This window comes from Ciconia boyciana, chromosome 3 (assembly GCF_034638445.1).
Source record: "Ciconia boyciana chromosome 3, ASM3463844v1, whole genome shotgun sequence".
NCBI classification, from domain to species: domain Eukaryota; kingdom Metazoa; phylum Chordata; class Aves; order Ciconiiformes; family Ciconiidae; genus Ciconia; species Ciconia boyciana.
In genome coordinates, this window is record NC_132936.1 from 89,367,690 (window position 1) to 89,386,516 (window position 18,827).

At 39.7% G+C, this 18,827-nt stretch overlaps 1 protein-coding gene across 6 annotated transcripts in view; it reads right to left on the reverse strand.

Annotated features, from left to right (window-relative positions):
- SMYD3 (SET and MYND domain containing 3) overlaps positions 1 to 18,827 on the reverse strand; it is a 424,609-nt gene that overhangs the window by 7,827 nt on the left and 397,955 nt on the right. The window lies entirely within an intron of this gene.

Here is an 18,827-nt window from a genome sequence, read left to right on the forward strand (position 1 = left end):
TCCTGTTAGAAAGTGACGGAAGTGGGATTATTGAATTCGCTACCGTTGGATAACACAATAGCATTTACTGTACTTAGTGTTGCAAACAGAGGTCGTTCACAATTCCAGGTCTCTGGAGAGGTATAATTTTAAGAGGAAGCTTCAGCAGGGAAGCCAGTCCTGGATCCCCCAGGATGAAGGAGAGGGACTGCAGGGAAAGCAGGTATGTAACATCGAGGCCACCATTTCTGAGGGTTTGCTTGCTGCTCCCTGTTGCAGAAAGAACTGGTGCTGCACGTTCAAGGAAACATCTCAGACTTGGCCTGTGCATGTAGACAAGGTATCTACTGGTGGGAGGGTACACTCCCGTTCTTACTCAGTTAATTTCACAGAAGCAGAGGTTTTCCATCAATCTCACTGGAGTTAATGAAAACAGAACTATGCTCTCTTTTTCCCTAGGAAGTAGATGGAGAGCAGTGTCATCATTAATTCCTCTCAGGATGCTCCTGAAATCTCCATGCTTTCATGGTGACCGCTCTGCACTTCCAAAGCCCGCTGGCCCTTGGCTCACAACACCTGGATCCCATCCCAGCCCTGTGCCCTGGATGTGGAGAACCCAGCATCTCAGAAGAGCAACCTGGGGGCTGCAGAAAGCCGTGGATGTGACTTGCCTGGAAGTGGCCAGCATGAAACATGAGGTGAAGGGACACATCTGGAAGTTAAGCCACCTGCAAAAGATCTTAGATCTTTTTTGACTAACTGCACAAATGAAAGAATAAAAGCCTTAAGCATGACTCACTGAAGACAAACGTCCTATTTGATCAAACAGCATTTTATTTCCTCAAGTACACCAGTGGCGTGCTTGAGGAGTGTCTAAAAAAATACAAAATTTGTCACAACTGCAGGAGGAAGAGCTGATAAGCTTCCCAAAATCTACTCTTTGAAGAATTTTTTTGTGCGCTTACGCCAAACCTATGATCATCGGACTTCAGGGGAATTACTAATGAATGATACCACTGCAGTCAGAAAGACACTTAAATCTGCATAGGTATGATTAAATGCATGCTAAGACATTAAACAATGTAAATTTGTACAATGTATAGGAATCTTCTGATAAGTCTGCATGCAAATGAATGAGTTATCCTTCTCTATCATTTTTCACTAATGAAAATGCAAACACAATTAAATACAGGTAATTGTTTAAATGGCAGTGTATCTGGTTGTCCTTACAAATCACAAATGAAGATGCGTAAATGTCATGGAAAATGTTTTCACACCCAAAACCCCCTTTTCGGCTGATCCCATGCCATTTCGGTAAAGACACACAGAAACACATGGGAAGCATGCCTGGCAGGATCTCAGGAGCAACAGCTCTTGATCTGCCAAAGCCTCTCACAAAGCAGCAGAAACCAACTCCTCAATGGGAATAATCCATCCTGAATTGCCACGAGCACCACCTGTTCAGACCCCTTTTGTGTTGCAGTTCAAAAAGGCTGGAGAGCCAGCAGACGAGAGAGAATAAAAATGATAGCACTTATCTCAGTCCAAACTGACCACTCAGGAACTTCAAGAATCCAGTTAAACAAACACTGGAAAATTATCAGCAGGTTTATTTTTAGATTTTGTTTCTGGTTATTATATCAATTACCATGGTGCTATCTGCTACTAGTTAAACAGGGAGGAAATGCAACTAAGTCAGAGATTTTAGTGTGAATTAGTGAAGAGTAATAGAAATTGCAGTGCTAACATGGCACAAATGGGAGTAGTAAGCACATGCACAACTTTGTAAAAATTGCAAAAAAAATGATGCCTGTATGATTGCGTACTTCTGCCCTCACCTGTGACTGCTGCAAAGGAAGGAGTAAAAAGGTCGTTCCCTCTCCTCTGGCCCATTGAAATTCCAGGACGCCTGGGGCCACGGCCACAGGAGAAGGAGCCAGGGAGGCAAAGACTTTCGTATGAAATGATAACTTATCTTTGCAGTCCCCACTAGACTGTCTCTGCTGTATCCTGACAGCTCTGATTCTTTTCCCACTGCTCCTTCACGACCTCTTCACATCTCCTTCGTTCCACACCTTTACCTCTCATCCTTTCAACCATCTTTTTAATGTCTCTCCTTTTCCTCTCCCTCCTGAAAAACCAGCCCCATCCAAAATACCAGCACAAACAGGGAACTTGGGTCCTGCCTCGCCTGCAGCCACTGCAGGGATGGCAGCTCACGTGGGCAAACCCAGGCTATGCTTTAGTTCAGCAATGTCGCACCTGCTAAACTTCACACGGGTCCATCAGAATTCCGAATCTGCCCCTCCATACAAACAGGTTTCTTTCTATAGATCATACATTCCCCTGCTATCAATAAAGATTTAGGATTGTGGTATATGCAATACCAGAGAAAACAGGCGGCAATTCAGCAATGTCAGGAACCCAGACTACCAGCCATAAACATGCCCAGACTACCAGCCATAAACTAAAGCAAGTGAGAATTCGAGATGAGGACACAGAAGGAGTAAGTGTGAAACAAAGAGCCCTGTGCTCATAAATATTTACAAAGCTGTTTTACTGAGCTGATTTATGCTCTGATCTTATGCATGTACATAGTTACATTTTGCAAGCCTTAAAATTGACATTTGAAACAACTGTTTGTTATCATACTCTGGAATAAATCTATTAAACTATTGGAACACCTTTTGGGGAAGCATATCGATTGAGTGAGTTTACTAGAGAAATCCAGGCACCTTGCAGCTGTTCTGGGAGACGTGTAAGTGGGAAAAATGCTGCTGGCTTCTTCCAGGCATCCCTAGGATTCAGTATTATGAAAAACTAGCATGGTAGAAAGAACTAAGATGCAGTGTCAGGTACTTGTGAGCCAATTTATTATCCCCACGCATTGCTCTGAACAAAACAAAGTGGATACATTTAAGAATAAAGAAGACATTTACCAGCCAAGGAACTGATACCTAAAAACTGTCAACAAGAGACTAAGACAACTATAGAGAAATACATGCTGTAAAACATGTTACAGCTTGGGAAGAGTAGGATTTCAATCTGAAAAGGATTTTATGAGATTTACCAAGGCCTGAGGGACAGGAAGGGGAGCAGTAACGTACTGAAAACTGAAATAAAGATAGTTCTGTGGAGTGATGTTTCCTGGCCCTTGGCACTGGTCAATGCCCAGTAGTCCACTTGCAAAGAGAGATTAAACGGAATACAACTAACAAGTAAGGCTGCGCTGTAAACAAGAGAACTGGAGGAGGCTAAGAAAGATCTGTACATTTTGTATCAATCACATCCTCTGCTTATGTAAGACAGCAGAGCTTTGTTCCCATCTATGACCAACAGCATCCATGCTGGCCTGTCTCTCCCGCCTGCCCTCCTGCCTATCGACTGGTCCCCCCAGTGTGGTGTCATCTGCAAACCTCACAGAAGTGCCTTCTGTTGCCTCCTCCAGGTTGATAAAGATGTTAAACAGGACGAGTCCCAGGACAGAGCCCTGGGATACCCCACTGTTGCTGTCATCCAAACAGTGTACCGCCCAACAGCCATGACCCATACTCTGTAAAGCAATAGCTGCTTCTAACACACCATGAGATCAATAGCTCCTATTTGTAATTCAGCCGCGAGGTTTGCTTTGCTTAACTCCCAGAGCAGTCCCTGATCATATACTTTATGAAGAAAAAAATATTTTTCTTTGTTCTGTATATGAGCTCTGAATCTCTTCAAGCAATCCCTTGTGTCCTCATGTAAAGGACAATGTAAAAAAGACAACCCTTGACAAATTTTAGCCAGTTCCTTCTATTTCTTAACACTGTAGTTCCATTAATTCCACTCAACTTATCTCCCATTACAAGGTAAATAATCAGAGCTTTTGTGTTCTCTTGTGAATTAAAGCCTAGTATTAAGAAAAGAGACTATGCAAAAGCACTGCCTTTTCTGATGCCTCATATTTTAAAATAAATAGAGGCCTACCATGCCCTGTAACTCAGTCTGTGGGGTTAACATTTACACTGTTGTCTTCAGCCTGATGTAATTATAAGCAGGCAGAATTTATAAAATCTGAAATAAGGGTTTAAAACGGAAATGCTACAAGACTCTTTAATATGGTGACATGTAAAAAGCGATGCTATACATAACTGTAAATTGGTTTGCAGTACCTTTTAGTGCAAGTAAATATGACAGCATAAAAGAGATAAAGCAGTTTTAGGAGCTGCAGCAACAGAGAAGGAATTAAGAAGAGGCTCCTGGGCATCAGGAAAGGTGGTGAGCAGAATGCAAAGGGGACAGCATCAGCCTCATAACAGAAACATACTCGCTACAGCTGGTGGAAATGTTCACCACAAATATAGCACCCAATAAGTTCAACCTCCTTTTCTTTCTCTGACTTATTGTTGATTTCTGAACTGCTCAATATTTGAGTACATTCAGTAAAGCTCTTCACTGAATTTCAGCCTAGGAATTATTTTTATGTTGTCCAGTTATTCGTTTTTTCATTACTCAGTGATGTGAGACTGGTTGTCTAATTCGCTTGATATTATTTCTACTCCTTGGCTGGGATCTAAATATGGGAATTATGAGAAACATTTTAGCACAAATTATTATTTGTACTAAAAAGTATGAAACGTTTGGTATCTATCAACATTTCCAGGGAGGAACCAGTAATTTTATGAATAGTCAAAGAAATCATATGCCTCAGGACCATAAGACAGGTAAACTAACTGTGCTCATTTAGGAACTCACAGATCTTAATGCCAAAGAGACTGTGCTGCAACTGTTCAGTCTGTACGCAGAATTTCACCTAGCAATTCCTGCTCCACAATCAGCAATTTGAAACTGAAATAGTGCTTAGCAATGCTCTATTTATAGAAAATAATCTTAAGCAGCTTTATACATAATTTGCTCAATATTAGTATTTTTTAATAAGCAGTAGGCCTATGCAAGAGTTTTGCCTTGAGATGGAACAAGGTTACAGGATTATTTTTGGAGGAAGTGGAACGTGTTATCAATACTAAATGACTCTGTTTTGCATGTTAAGTATTAGAAGTCTAGTTGGAACTGTATAATTTCTAAGGGCAATATATGTCTATTAACCTGTGTATAATCTTTAGGGTTCCCTGTGAAAGCCTTTCAAAAGAATACTGCCCTGGTTTTCATGTTAATAACGTGTTTTTTCTTGGAATAATAATGGTGTTAACCTGTCGTTATTCTTTCTGGCTTCTCTTTCTCTCTTTTTATCCCCCTTTCTTTTTTTCTCTTAACAACTCCCTACTTATCATGGATGACCAGATAAGTTTAAATCCGTTCAGTACCTTACAGCTCCCCTTGTACTTCCTGCAGCAGCCGTGCCATTTGTGCAGTAGCAGACTAAATCCTTTACCTGTGGCAGACCTGATATACTCCAGCTGCCCTGAAATGTTTGTTGTCCATTTTATCTCCCCATCACAGTGTCTCACTGAGAAGATCAAAGCATCAATGAACAGTTTAATGCTGGCATCACCCTTTTCTATTTCTTCCCAGATTTGACCTCTCTCACTTGGATTTTGGGATCGGTTCCTCAGCACTACCAGGGAGGTTTTTCTGGAGGTAACCACTAGTGCACATCCCTAAAGCGTTACAAAAAAGCTTTGCCAGTGATGAGAAGACATTATTATTACTAGAAGCTTTATGCTGGAAAATCTCTCACAAACTAAAGCAGGAAAAGTAACTTTCTATTACTATTACATAAAACTATTAATCACCCCTATGAGACTTACTCTTCTTCTGGTTTAACCAAATAACAGCAGAAAGTTGGCATAATTTTCTGAGCCAGCTGGGGTCTGATATCAGTAGAGATGTGTAGACCTAACACCTCTGATCAGAGCTCACTTTGAATTCTCCATACTCTTATAATATATCCTGGCTGTACATTTTTGCAGTCTAATTGACATGTGCTCTCTATCTGTGTTATTGCTGTATTGGCAAAACTCTCGGTATCCCCAATATTGAAATTTTCACCAACAACCCCAACTCGTGTATGAGCCTCATCATACTAAGCACTAAAAAGCAGGGTATGACAGCCTTTGTTTTGCACAGATAAGAAACGGAGACCCAGGCAAATGAAGTGGTTTGTCCAATGTTACAGGAGAAAATCTCTGGGAAAGCCAAGAGTTGAACCTAGATCTCATTGTGACTTTAGGATGTTTTTTGGTTCATGCAGAGCCTGATTCTTGTGTCTATGCTGTCTTGTCTATCTGTCTGGCTCTGCCAATCCAAGTGAAAGTAAATGTAGTTTTATAGGCTTAAAAGGCTTGCTGTATTTTGCAAATGAAATGTGGAGAGTAACCTTAGTTTAGAAACTTTTGTGCCGGACTGCCAATTTATTTTTCTGGTTACGCCACGTTGGACGCCAAAAAGGACTGTCGTGGTTTAACCCGAGCCAACAACTAAGCCCTACACAGCCGCTTGCTCACTCCGCCACAGTGGGATGGGGGAGAGAATTGGAAGAGTAAAAGTGAGAAAGCTCGTGGGTTGAGATAAAGACAGTTTAATGGCTAAAGCAAAAGCCAAGCATGCAAGGAAAGCAAAGCAAGAAACGCATTCACTCCTTCCCATGGGCAGGCAGGTGTTCAGCCATCTCCAGGAAAGCAGGGCTCCATCACGCATAAGGGTTACTTGGGAAGACAAACGCCATCACTCCGAATGTCCTCCCCTTCCTTCTTCTTCCCCAGCTTTATATACTGAGCATGACGCCATATGGTGTGAAATAGCCCTTTGGTCAGTTGGGGTCAGCTGTCCCAGCTGTGTCCTCTCCTGACTTCTTGTGCACCCCCAGCCTCCTCGCTGGTGGGGTGGGGTGAGAAGCAGAAAAGGCCTTGACTCTGTGTAAGCACTGCTCAGCAGTAACGAAAACATCCCTGTATTATCAACTCTGTTTTCAGCACAAATCCAAAACACAGCCCCATACTGGCTACTGTAAAGAAAATTAACTCTATCCCAGCCAAAACCAGCACATGTCCTCACTCAAGACATGTCCTGTTATTTCAGTGAAATAACTGCCTCTGGAAACAGTTCAGGATTTACATCTCTGAAATTATGGCTCAAAATATTTTTCATCACATATGCATCTCATACTGTTCCATTACAATTTGTTTTAGTAATTTAACTGATGTGATCAAATAAGCAATCACATTTCTTAATTGACTGAATTCTCAAGAAATGTTATCCATCTCAGAAATAATTTCTCTCTGGTTGCTGATCATTCTGTCGTATTCCTTATGGTGCTAATTTATGTCACATTAAAATAGATATTATTCCAGATGTTGGCTCTGCCAAGATTTGAATGATAACTTTAATAAAATGACAAAGTAGTATAAACTGCAATTTTCATCTTGGCTCTTGATCTGTCTGTTTGAACTGTCCAAATGTTCTGTCTTCTTCTGGTGTTAAGAGATGTTAAGGAAGGAAAGAGTGCTCAATCTGGGATGGAAGTAGGAAAAGCTTTTATATAGATTATCCTTGTGTCCTGGCTGATCTTCAAAACATCTTGTAGCTCTTAGGTTTTTTGTCATGAGTTCACCATCTTTACAGCTAAAGATGGTAGGATGGACTGTCGCTGCAGATAGGAACATACCATCTCAGTCCTTGCATAACCAGAAGAGTAAGAGATTAAGGTCAACAGTTTAGCTCAAAGGATTTATAAAAAGATTTTAAAACCCATATAGAGTACGTTGGAAGAATGTCAGAAAACACAAGAAGTGTATGAAAGACAGCAAAGGAAGAATGGGAAAGCTAGTTAAAGAGAACATCCATGGGAAGAGAAATAAAATATGGAAGGAAAATGTACACTAGAGATACTGTAATTTGTGACAAAGACCTTGGTGTCACCTTCTTCTCCAGCAGTGAACCTATGACTAGCTGTTGATGTTAAGAAAAATGGACCACCCTCAGTATCTCGTACAGCTGAGAATACAACTACAAGACTGGCTGCAGATACAAGCAACGCAAGTTTTCTTAGAGCAGATCATGAATCTACAGGTTTGCATGAGCCCTCTTCTTCAGCCGCAGAACCAGACAGGGACAGAAGGACAAGCACTGCTGGATCCCTTATGTGAGTTGCAGATAACTTTCCTCTAATTGATTCCCTCTGCTGTGATATGAGTCCCCCCAGGATCAGAGCCACACACATCTAATTGCTACCAGTGTTCGTAAACCTCAGAGAGGTCATGCAAGCGTGTGTGCGTGCGTGCAAGCACAAACTGCCCAAGGAAGGACGCAGCTGGTAATATTGACATCTTCAGTGCAAAATGTCTTCCCTCCACTCACCAGTATCTCAGATCACCTCAGAAGTCCATTGTAATACAAAAGACTGATAACATGTGAGTTAGACCACTTGTTTAAGCAATCGCATCAAACTTGTTTCCTTTTCTATCATATCTCCAGATAATTCTCCAGAGAAACTGTCAGGTGCAGTGCAACGACTCTCTCTCTTTAGAGAGATGATTACAAGTACTAATTTCAGATAGGACGGCTGAAATCTGGGGAGACATAGTTGTTTTTCTCATGACAGCTGTGGGTCAGGAAAGAATCAAAGCAGCATGTTCTTTGGCTGGATTTCTGTCACTTTCCACTTCTGGGGACTAGAGACTTAGCGTTTATTATTTTTTTTGTACACATAGATCAGTGTTTTAGTAGGCATTTATACATATAGTGATGGATTCTGAAGTAACCTGTCTAATTTCAGAAATAGATTTTGGAGTTATGATGGATATTTCTGTGAAAACATTAGCTCTGTGAACATTATGGTCAAAAAAGCAAAACAAATATTAGGATATTTTTAGGAAAAGAAAACAGAGAAGTGCTGTAAAAATACATCACCCCCCTACATCTTGGGTATTGCATGCAATTCTGATTCTGTCTTCTCAGAAGAGTTCAGTAGAAAGGTATAGAAAGGGGTGATGAGGACAGGTAGAGGCAGTGGGGTGAAGAAATAAATAAATACACCAGGACAAGCCTGCAAAATAAATGATTGTGGAAGGACTTGACAATGGATCTATGAAATCACAGGCTGCATGGAAAAGGCAAATGAGGAATGATCATTGTCTCTCATAATACCCAGAAGATACCAGATGAGACCAGCAACTGGCAGGTTCAGAACAAATAAAAAGATGTCCTGTCTCACACAGACAGTAGTTGAACTTTTTTTTAATCAAAAAACAAATGGCTAACAAGGTCCATGTTCATATTTTCTTCTTCTATGACTACATCATTTGGTATCTTACAGTCATCCTGTGATGACCAAGTCTTCTCTGTCTGCTATTTCCAAACAATAAGCTTCCAGCTTAGAATAGGTGAAAGACTGAAAGGACTCATAGGAATCTCCCTCTTTTTTTGATATCTCCCCAAATCTGCCTCTTTCTTACCCAGTTTCTTATCCACCTCATCATTTTTTGTGCAAATGACCAACCAGAATGACAGTAACTCTGTAATACTCCATTACATTCTTCATTGAAGTTTAGCTCCGTTGTATTTTCCTTCATTTAGATTATATTGTCTTAAAAAAATAGTCTTGCATGATCCATTTTTAGCAAATCTACACTGTTTTTTTTTTACACCATTTTCCATTCCTTTCATTTTTTTCTCTTTTCAGAATTTGACCTATACCTTTGAGGTGATGGCCCTCTAGTTCCCCCTTCTAAAGTACTATGGTTCTTATTCTTCAATTGTTTAGTGTCACCTCTGACATGGAGATGCTCTTTGAGCACCACTTTTACTTTGGAAGTGCAGTGTACCATATCCGTAGCTAATAGTGACGCTAAGCAAATACAGAAAGGGATTTACTCTGCATCTGTTTAGGAAGATAGTTAGTTCTTTTTGCTTTCTGGTATCTTGTGCCATTGTTGTTCCCTGAGTAAACACCTTCTTGTTTGCAGTAACTACCACTGTGGCATTGTGTTTACCAACAGGGTTTCATGTTAATAGCAATATGGGGGTTATGGAAAAAAGTGAGACCAAGGATCTCTCCTTTCCCCCCACCATCTTCAAACCAGATAGATGCTGGTTCACTGTCATCCCAACAGCAGACATCTGATGCAGCTCAATGTGTACAGGCTTCTGATTTGGTTGGGTAGCTGTTGAACGTAGTGATATTAATCTCGATGTCCTGCCAATGTCTGGATGGCTCATCCCCTCATTTTTGACCACTCAGCTGCCTTCCAGACTCACCTCTCCTACAACTTTTTGCTTTTACCCACAGTCTTGTCACCTTTCAAAATTTGTCAGCTGCCATTTCAGTTTTCCTTGCTTCTTGGATACTTACTATCAATAATAATAGCAACAATAACAGCTGAAGTAGCATTTACAAAATTTAGTGAGATTCTTATGCATAAGTTGTTACCAGCATGTCTGAAAAGGAACTCCATTGCCTGATGTCAGATATCTCATTTAGATATCTGGCCTTACTCCTCGTGTCTCAGCTTTTCCATCTTCAAGATGAGAATAGTGATCTACTCAGTGGAGCTGATGTGAGGCTAAATTCAATCGTGTTTGTGAAGAGCTTTGAGAGTTCAATAGGAAGATTCTGTAGAAGTTCAAAATATTAGCACTAGTTCTGAAGAGAATTATAAATCCTTGGTAAGCTACACAGTTAAAATGGGACAGCTAAACAAGACCATCTGTCTGAACTGGAGAACACTTAACTTCCATCCAGTTGCTCAGCTGGCTACAAAATTTCTTGCATGACCCAAAAGGCATGTAAATTGCTCCAGAGTTTCCTACGAAATAAAACAATCTGGAAGAAAGGGGAGGAGGGAAATAGCATTCTTTACAGGAAAAAAAGGAGACCTGCTATGAACTTCATGAACAGCAATCATGAGCAATAATTTTTCCCAGGCTCTAAAGTGCTGCCTGAAATGCTGGCTGAATATAAAGGAGAGATTTTTTCAGGTAACACCACTATGCCTCTTCATGGCATGGAAAACGGTGTATAATACTTCAAAAGACCAAGGCATGCTTGAACTCTCTGTAATTGAAAGTAGCATGTTCACTGAGCAAGCATTTTTCAAGCAATGCCATGTTTACTGTACACCTTGATTAATGAGTACATTCGTACCTTGGCAGAACAGGCAGGGGGCAAAAAATTTTTAAAAGAAGATTGCGTGAGGAGGAAATAGATCCATGAAAATAATATTTCAGTTCATATAAAGTAAAGCAGTTCTCAAGATTTCATGCTTTACATAGTATCTTGTATCAGTAGCTAGTTTATTCTGTGAGCTACTATCTCCAATGGCTCAATCCAACATATATGTTACAGATAACAGAACATCTCAAGGCACTTTCCACTGATGTAAACTGGTACAATGGCACTGATTTTAATGCTTGATGCATAGACTGCCATGCTTATATCACCTTTTGCTAGCACATGGAACACCATGCTTCTACAAGCTATAAAACATTAATTTCAGCATCACAGAATTAAAACCAAATTTCCAGAACAACTCTCAGAATGCATAGTACTTTGGATTAAAATATTTTTGTCACACTTGTTGTTCAAATGTTGCTTTCTTCCTATAGTGCTCTCTGGGACAGACAGCAAAGTTTTATGCCCAGATTTTGGCTCAAGATTATTTGTGATCTCACCATTTTGTAATCATATGTTGTTCTAAAAGATTCTGAGGTTTTGCAAAATTATACCTAGCTATAGTTATGTGGCCCAGCCACTCGGAGCTTGTTTAGAGATGTGTGAGACAGGAGGATAAAAGACTCTCCAATTGGCATTTTGCATCAAATTTCCTCAGTATGAGGTTATGGATTGTGTTTCTAGATTAGGTCATTAGAGGTTCATGTCTTAACATGACAAGGATATCTTTGTATAGGCAAGATAAGGGATGAATAATTAATTTAAGCTAAAGTGCAATGCATTCAGGGACCTACTGAATAAATCTCTTGAGTGAAAACAGAAACAAAGAGTTCCCAGACTGAAAATATAGGGCATGGTAATCAGGAACCCAGTGCCTAATGAATTAGCTGGTTTTTCTCCCACTTAGTGGCTACTACATAAAAATACATGATGGGTCTGTTGGAAGGAAAACATTTTCTCCAATCATGGGAACTCCAGCCCTTGTGAGGAGAGCCATGGAACGGCAGCCACCTCTCCGGGCCAGACCACAAGTGCAGTGACTGAACGTGACACTGAAGAATATGGTCATGAGCCCACCAGGAAAAAAGAAAAAAAGAAAACAAACAAACAAAAACGCCCCTGGAAGCTGCACAGGAAATCTTGTGGAGTTACTTGACAGGGACCTGATCAGTCCAGGCCTTGCAATGGTACTTGCACAGGCACCACTGGAGGTACAGACATTTCGTGTCCAACCTCCTTGGCTTTCAGGCTGCGGGTAGACATCCTGTCGGTGCAGCACACTTTTGACAGGAATCCTCTGAAACAATCTGATAAACGTTTACCTTGCACCCCGTTCACTGAGGGCAGCAGGCACAAAGGAAGAGCTACAGCTGCACTATCATGCCTAAAGCACATGAATAAACGGCTTGTCACAGTCTAAAATTACGAAACAGTGAGCAACCACATTTCTCTCTTGGTCAATTGTGTGGAGGCAATTAGCTCATTGATTTATGGGTGAGTGGAGGAGGGGAAATGAGCAAAAGAAACACATGTGGACCCTATCAAGTACTATTTTTTCTATCAAATGTTAGTTGTGTCCCATTGAGCTAAAGAAAGACTTTGTAATACTTGGCCCACAGGTCCCAGTAGACGATTTCTGCGCAGCGAGACAAGGTTCACAGTCCTAGCTCAGAAATAATAGCCAGCACATTGGGAAGAGCTCCAGCAAGCTGTTGTGCAAGCGCTGCAGAGCTGCCAGGGTAACCGATCTACAAGTCTTGGATTAGTATATAATCCTGTGTCCCAGGTTATGCCCCTTTGTCAGCTAAACTCCTTTGGCACAATATTTACTATTGGTTTCCCACTACACATACCAGCTGTGTCTGAGGCAGAACCTCCGGTCTATCTCACAAGTCATTATTTCTAACAGTAATAAGAAATTCCCTTTTCTCCCTCTTCCCAGATACTTGTCTCCTGTTTTCTTCTCCATTTTCCTCTTCTAGTTTTTGCATCTTTCTTTCCTAGTTTCTCTATCTTTACCCCTACATTTTCTCCTTTCACTATTCTCTATCCCACCAAGTTGCTTTTTTCCCCTTTAACATCCTCTCACCATCTTTTTATTCATAATTTTATATTTTTTCCACTCCTGGTTCCTGTCTACCTACACATAACCAAAGTGGTATGTCCTGTGGAGGCTGATGGCTCATTTGGATGGGCTACATGCAAGATACACATCTTCGAAGCAACTGTTAGACCACTTAAAGCTGTTTCGAAGTAAACTCCCTATACACACTGAAAATTACATGTAAAGACATGCAGTGGTGTACTGTGCATAAAGCCTCAGGAACCTATCCATTGATCTATGATATGTCCATTAATCTCTGCAGCCTAAAGGGCATCTTTCTAAATTGGTACAGGAGGCAGCCATGAAAAGAAATCTGTCAATACTCTTTTGTGAGGCACAGGAAAACCACATACTGAATCTTTGCTATTAAATATGAATCCATGGCATGAGGCAGGCATCAAAATCTAAAAAGGCATTTACTTGCCTCTAGCAAAAACAAAATGTCATGGCATGTTCTAGATCCCATCCTAAAGCTGAATGACCACTGCTTTGGTGTTTAGGCCATGGTTTTGAGACCTAACATCCCTATGCCTCAGAAAGCAGCTGGATTACTGTTGCAATTTTTTGGTATAAATATGATTTTGAGTTAAAAGATAATAATTACATGAAAAGGAAACCCAAATTCATGCATTTCTAGATGCTATCAGTCTTTTCAACAGTGCACTTCCAGAATAGAGGTAAGAATGAAGCCCACTTCTCAACACAGTTATTTAGCTACAACACAGCAGAAGACCTGGATAGTTTACCCATGTAAATGATGATTTTTATATGCTACTATAAAGTACAAATAATGCTAAAAATGCAAGTAAGTTTTGGAAAATACGTGTCTTTTTTCATTGCTGGTTTGAGGCATGATACAGTAGATTCTTTAAAACTGCAAAGTATTAACTTCTCCATGACATTTGTTTATGAATAGAGATGAGCCAAGAGGGAAATTTTGCTGTGCATGGAAGTACACTAACAGCATGAACACTACTGTGTAGTAAAAGTATTTCCGCCACGACATAAGTAGATTTAAAATGAATGCATGCAGATATGCAGATTGCCTTAGCATTTAAAAATATGAGTCCAGACAGATTAAATAGAACCATACCACAATTTTTTTTGATTCCTACATGATAGAACATAGATCAAGTAATTTCATACAGTATGTGATACAATATTATACAACACAATACATAACATTTTAAGCCAGTTTCATGTGGAGAAATATTTATATCAGAAAACAACCACTGAAAAAGGCTATCTTACCCTCAACAGAGAAGCAATAAATGGAGAGATTACTGGGTTACAGGGTACAGGAATGCCCTGTTTTGTCTCCACTCCAGAGCACATACACTCATCTCTTCTTTTTCTCTCTTTTCTTTTAGCAGCCTTGTCTTCTTGTTTCAGGAACAGCCAAGCCTCTTCTGAACCCTCCAAAACCAAGTCTCCTTTAGCCTTTAACATGGCTTGCCCATGCCCAAGGCTCCTTCACTGAAAATCTTTCCTGTGTCCTTGCCTGCAAAGGGCTCCTGAAAAGATCGCTAACCTCCACAGTCATCAGACTTGTTAACTGCATCACAAGCCCCATGTATAGAGTAGGGTATCAAACCTGAGACACAAGCTTAGTACACCGTACTGAACTACTTCCACCACATACTCTCATTGCCAGCGCTTGTGTAGCATGACTCTACAAGCAAAATCTTTATTTTTAAAAGCAGCAAATGACCAATTACATGAAGAATAGATTCCATAAATTAGTGAACAAACTGACGGAAATTCGGGCATTTAATACTTGTAGAGCAGCTTACCCAGTGTGTCTTTGTCACCCAGTAACCATCCCACAACATTGCTATTGATTCCCGCACTGTACATGTATTACTGTATCACATTTAATTTTAACACTTTATTTAAAACTCCATGAACTCCAACAAATTTCTCTGCCTTACCAATAAGGTCAACAATTAAAAATAGATTAAAGACAATTTATACATACTTTAAAGAAAGAGTGTTTGATCAAACCTCAGTTCTGTGCTTGCCGGTGTATGTGGGACTATGCCAATGAACCCTGAGTTGACTTGATTAGAAATTATGACTGCAATATGAAACACTTTTCAGATTATAATTTCAAATTTTCAGCATTTATAATATGTGGGCAAGCATGCTGATTTTCAGGAGGAGTTTGGAAATCACTGCAGTTCTTGGGTAGACATAATTCTTCTGCATAATACCAGAGTTAGACAGCTTGTCTACCTATAGACTTTGAAGGTTAATTTGAATTCATTAATGGTGTGCATTTAAAGTAATCACTTCAGCCGTGTTGTAGATGCTGTCATTGAAAACTAATGCAGAGTTATTTCATATTTAGCTTGATTCATTTCCAAAGTAAATTGGGCCATACTGCATTAAATTGAGAAAAACACAGGTATTTGAAAAGATTAATTAAAGCACTTTAAAATCTATTTGGGTTATTTACCCTTGAGGCAGAAGCATTGGTCAAACACAAATGGTATGCTTAAAAAACCAAAAGTCCATGTGTCTTCAGAACATTGGACCAAAATGTATGTAAAGATAAAATCCAATGATGAAGATCATGTAACTATCCCCTCTTCAGAATAATATTTGATGTTTTCTGGATAACTTGCTCTAAGTGGACAGGAGGTAGCTAGAAAATTAGCTAATATGGAGAAAAAAAGAGAAAGATTTGTCCTTCCAGATACTAGACAAAATGGGGCAAGGTGCAAACCAGATACAATAATATATTTTGCATTATTAGGTTAATAAGCTGGTTGTGCTACATTTTGATCCAAAATTGATGGTACGATAAATATAAATTATGAAGTATTAATCAGAAATGGCATATTGTGCTTAATGTACTAGCAAATACTAAACTACCAACAAACACATAATCAGTTGCTATAGTAATTCTGGTCTCCACCTATGTCTTAAGAATTGTTAAGGGCTATGATGAATTTTATCCTTTACAAAGTGCGTGCTTTCCCATAATCGTGCTTAGTGGATTTTCTGCACAATCCCCCTGTGCATACTGCACAGATAACAGTGTCTAATCAGATCCAAATATCTGATTTGAATTTTTATTGAATGCTGACCTTTCCAATATACATTTCATTTGTGTTTGTATCTCTAGATATCGCGATTTCAAATATTCCACTCTGCTTGTGTTTAACAGAAGGCAGCATGAAAGCAGTTCACTAGGAAAAATGGAAGCAGATCAAAAAGAACGAAAGATTTTTAAAGCAAAGTACAATAGTTAATTATTGCAAGCCTAAAAACTGGGAGCAATTCTCCCATGTGTATAAGGGCCAGTACAGGGCCTGTACATCAATTAGGCCCACTTAAAGCACATTTTAAAGGCTTAGACAGGATTTATGTGGTGCATAAGCCTGGGGCTGGCTGGCTGCATGTGAATTTCATCCTCTATGAATATACCTGTCAAGATAGCTGAAATCTGAACATTAAGGAGGTTGTTAGCAAATCAAAATCAAAATTCTCAGACATTGTCACCTCAGTTGTATTTGTCAGTCTTCCCTTTCTCATAGCAAAACAGAGTGGTTACATGGACAAAGCAAGTGCAAGCAACTGCGGCCACAGTACTAAATTTGCTCATTTAAGCTGCCCTAAAGAGGAAGATGGATGGTACTGTCTGAAGAAAAAGATTGTTTCTCTCTCTTGCTCTCTTTAAAGGAAGAGGTTTTAGTGGTACTCAGTAAAATTCATTTCTATGTCAGGAAACGCAGGGCAGGACAAATACTGTACTAAGCTCCCAAGATACACAAGCCTTCGATTACCTGTTTTGCTCACATAAATAGAAGACTTTAAATGCATGATTAAATTGCAATATATAAGGAGATGGAATTTGATCCCTGATGAGCAATTATTTAGGATTCAGGGATTCTTAATAATTACAGGTTTCTCCATTGCTTTACAAGTCTGCATTAGTCATCATTTCTAAGGAAGGTAGAATCCTGAAATCTGGAACCTCTACTTATCCCCAGAATTCCACAGAAAATAATTTTTTTTAATTTGAGACATGAAACATTTTGACAAGTATTTAATTCCTTGGATCCATGATCAATTATGAAATAAAGGAAAATCTACTGGAATCATTTTCCTCGTAATTCCTGGAAAAAAGCCACAGATTCCTCAGGTGGGGAACTTGCACTGAAAGCACTACAGAATTCAGGCTTTGCATTCTACTGGACTTTCTCCTATCAGATCCTATCTGATCTACTAATGATACCAGATCTGAGAAAACTTTTTTCCAATTTCTGGGCATTTTTCTCTGTATCTCCTTATGTTTCCTCTCATGCTAAATTGCCAAAATATCACCATTGCCTCATTTAAAACCCTCTTAGGAAATTACATATTCTGCAGTGCCTGAAGAAAGCAGAATTTGAACTTTTCCCACCCTAGGAATCCGCTAGTAACTCCTGCCACTGGATTGTTTGGCGAAACATTGTATTCTGTCCATCTGTCTTTCAGTCTGTGCTCTGAGGTAATTTCATGTCTTTGTACTGTACACTGCACTGCACCTTCTAAGCATTTGAGCACTAATTCCATCTCTATTCAGGAAAGCATTTAAAGTAAGTGCTTAAGCATCTGCTTAGTTGACTTCTGTGGGCCTTATGCACATGTCTACATCCTTTCCGGAGCTACCTGCAGTTGGTTCTAAATAGTTAACAAATAATCAGTTCTGCTGCTATCCTTGAACATGACTTGAAAACTCTTACACGACAGTAAGAGTAGGATTTATCCCAACAGTACATTCACGCTGTCAGCTCACAGGCCTCTCACTTTAGATGCCTGGACAGGAAGCTTGATATTCCCAGGTTCCCCATATAGGCAGTGCAGAGTCAAGGGCTCCTTGAGAAGGAAATTCGGAATACCTAACTCACTCTGCTGAATATTCCCCAGCATTAATAAGTCAAGATCACCTTATGAGCTCAGTTTTCTGTCATGTTGACTCAGACTCGTAACTGTGGAGCAATTTGTGCCACACTTTGATTCTCCAAATTGAAATGGGGATACAGAATGATTGATTTTGCTTGTAATTTACTAATCTTTGACACATATGGGAAGCTTCAGGACAGTGAGCTTCTATAGGAACAACACACTTCCAAAAAGAGAAGCCACCTAACTGCAAACCTCCTCCTATAAGTATGTTGGATGTGCAAACTTCATCAATGATCACATTTAATAAATGCTGTAAGCAGTAAATGTCTAGAGACTAAAAGCACAATTCTCAAAGGACCACAGTTTCTAATTTCTTTGGAAAACAGACACAGTCTACACCATGAAAAATTTAATTGCACTTTAATTACCAGTCAGCTGAATAGCATGAGATATGTATGCCTTCATTTTTTAATAGCTTCTGCCACTTCCAGCAAATTGTGGAAAGAAATAATGAATGCCTTGAGTATTCTTTCTGCCTGCTTCTACCAAAATTAAAAAAAAGAGGTAAAAAATTCAAAATGAAGATTCAAATTCTTCTGGTTCAGTCATAATCCAGGAGGAACACTAGCAATAATGAATAAGGATACACAAACACAGCTGCAGCATTCACATCAGTGGCAAGGTAATGCAAAAATTTGCCCCTTTGGTCGAGTTCTGCTACATTAAGCTGATAAAAAGCTC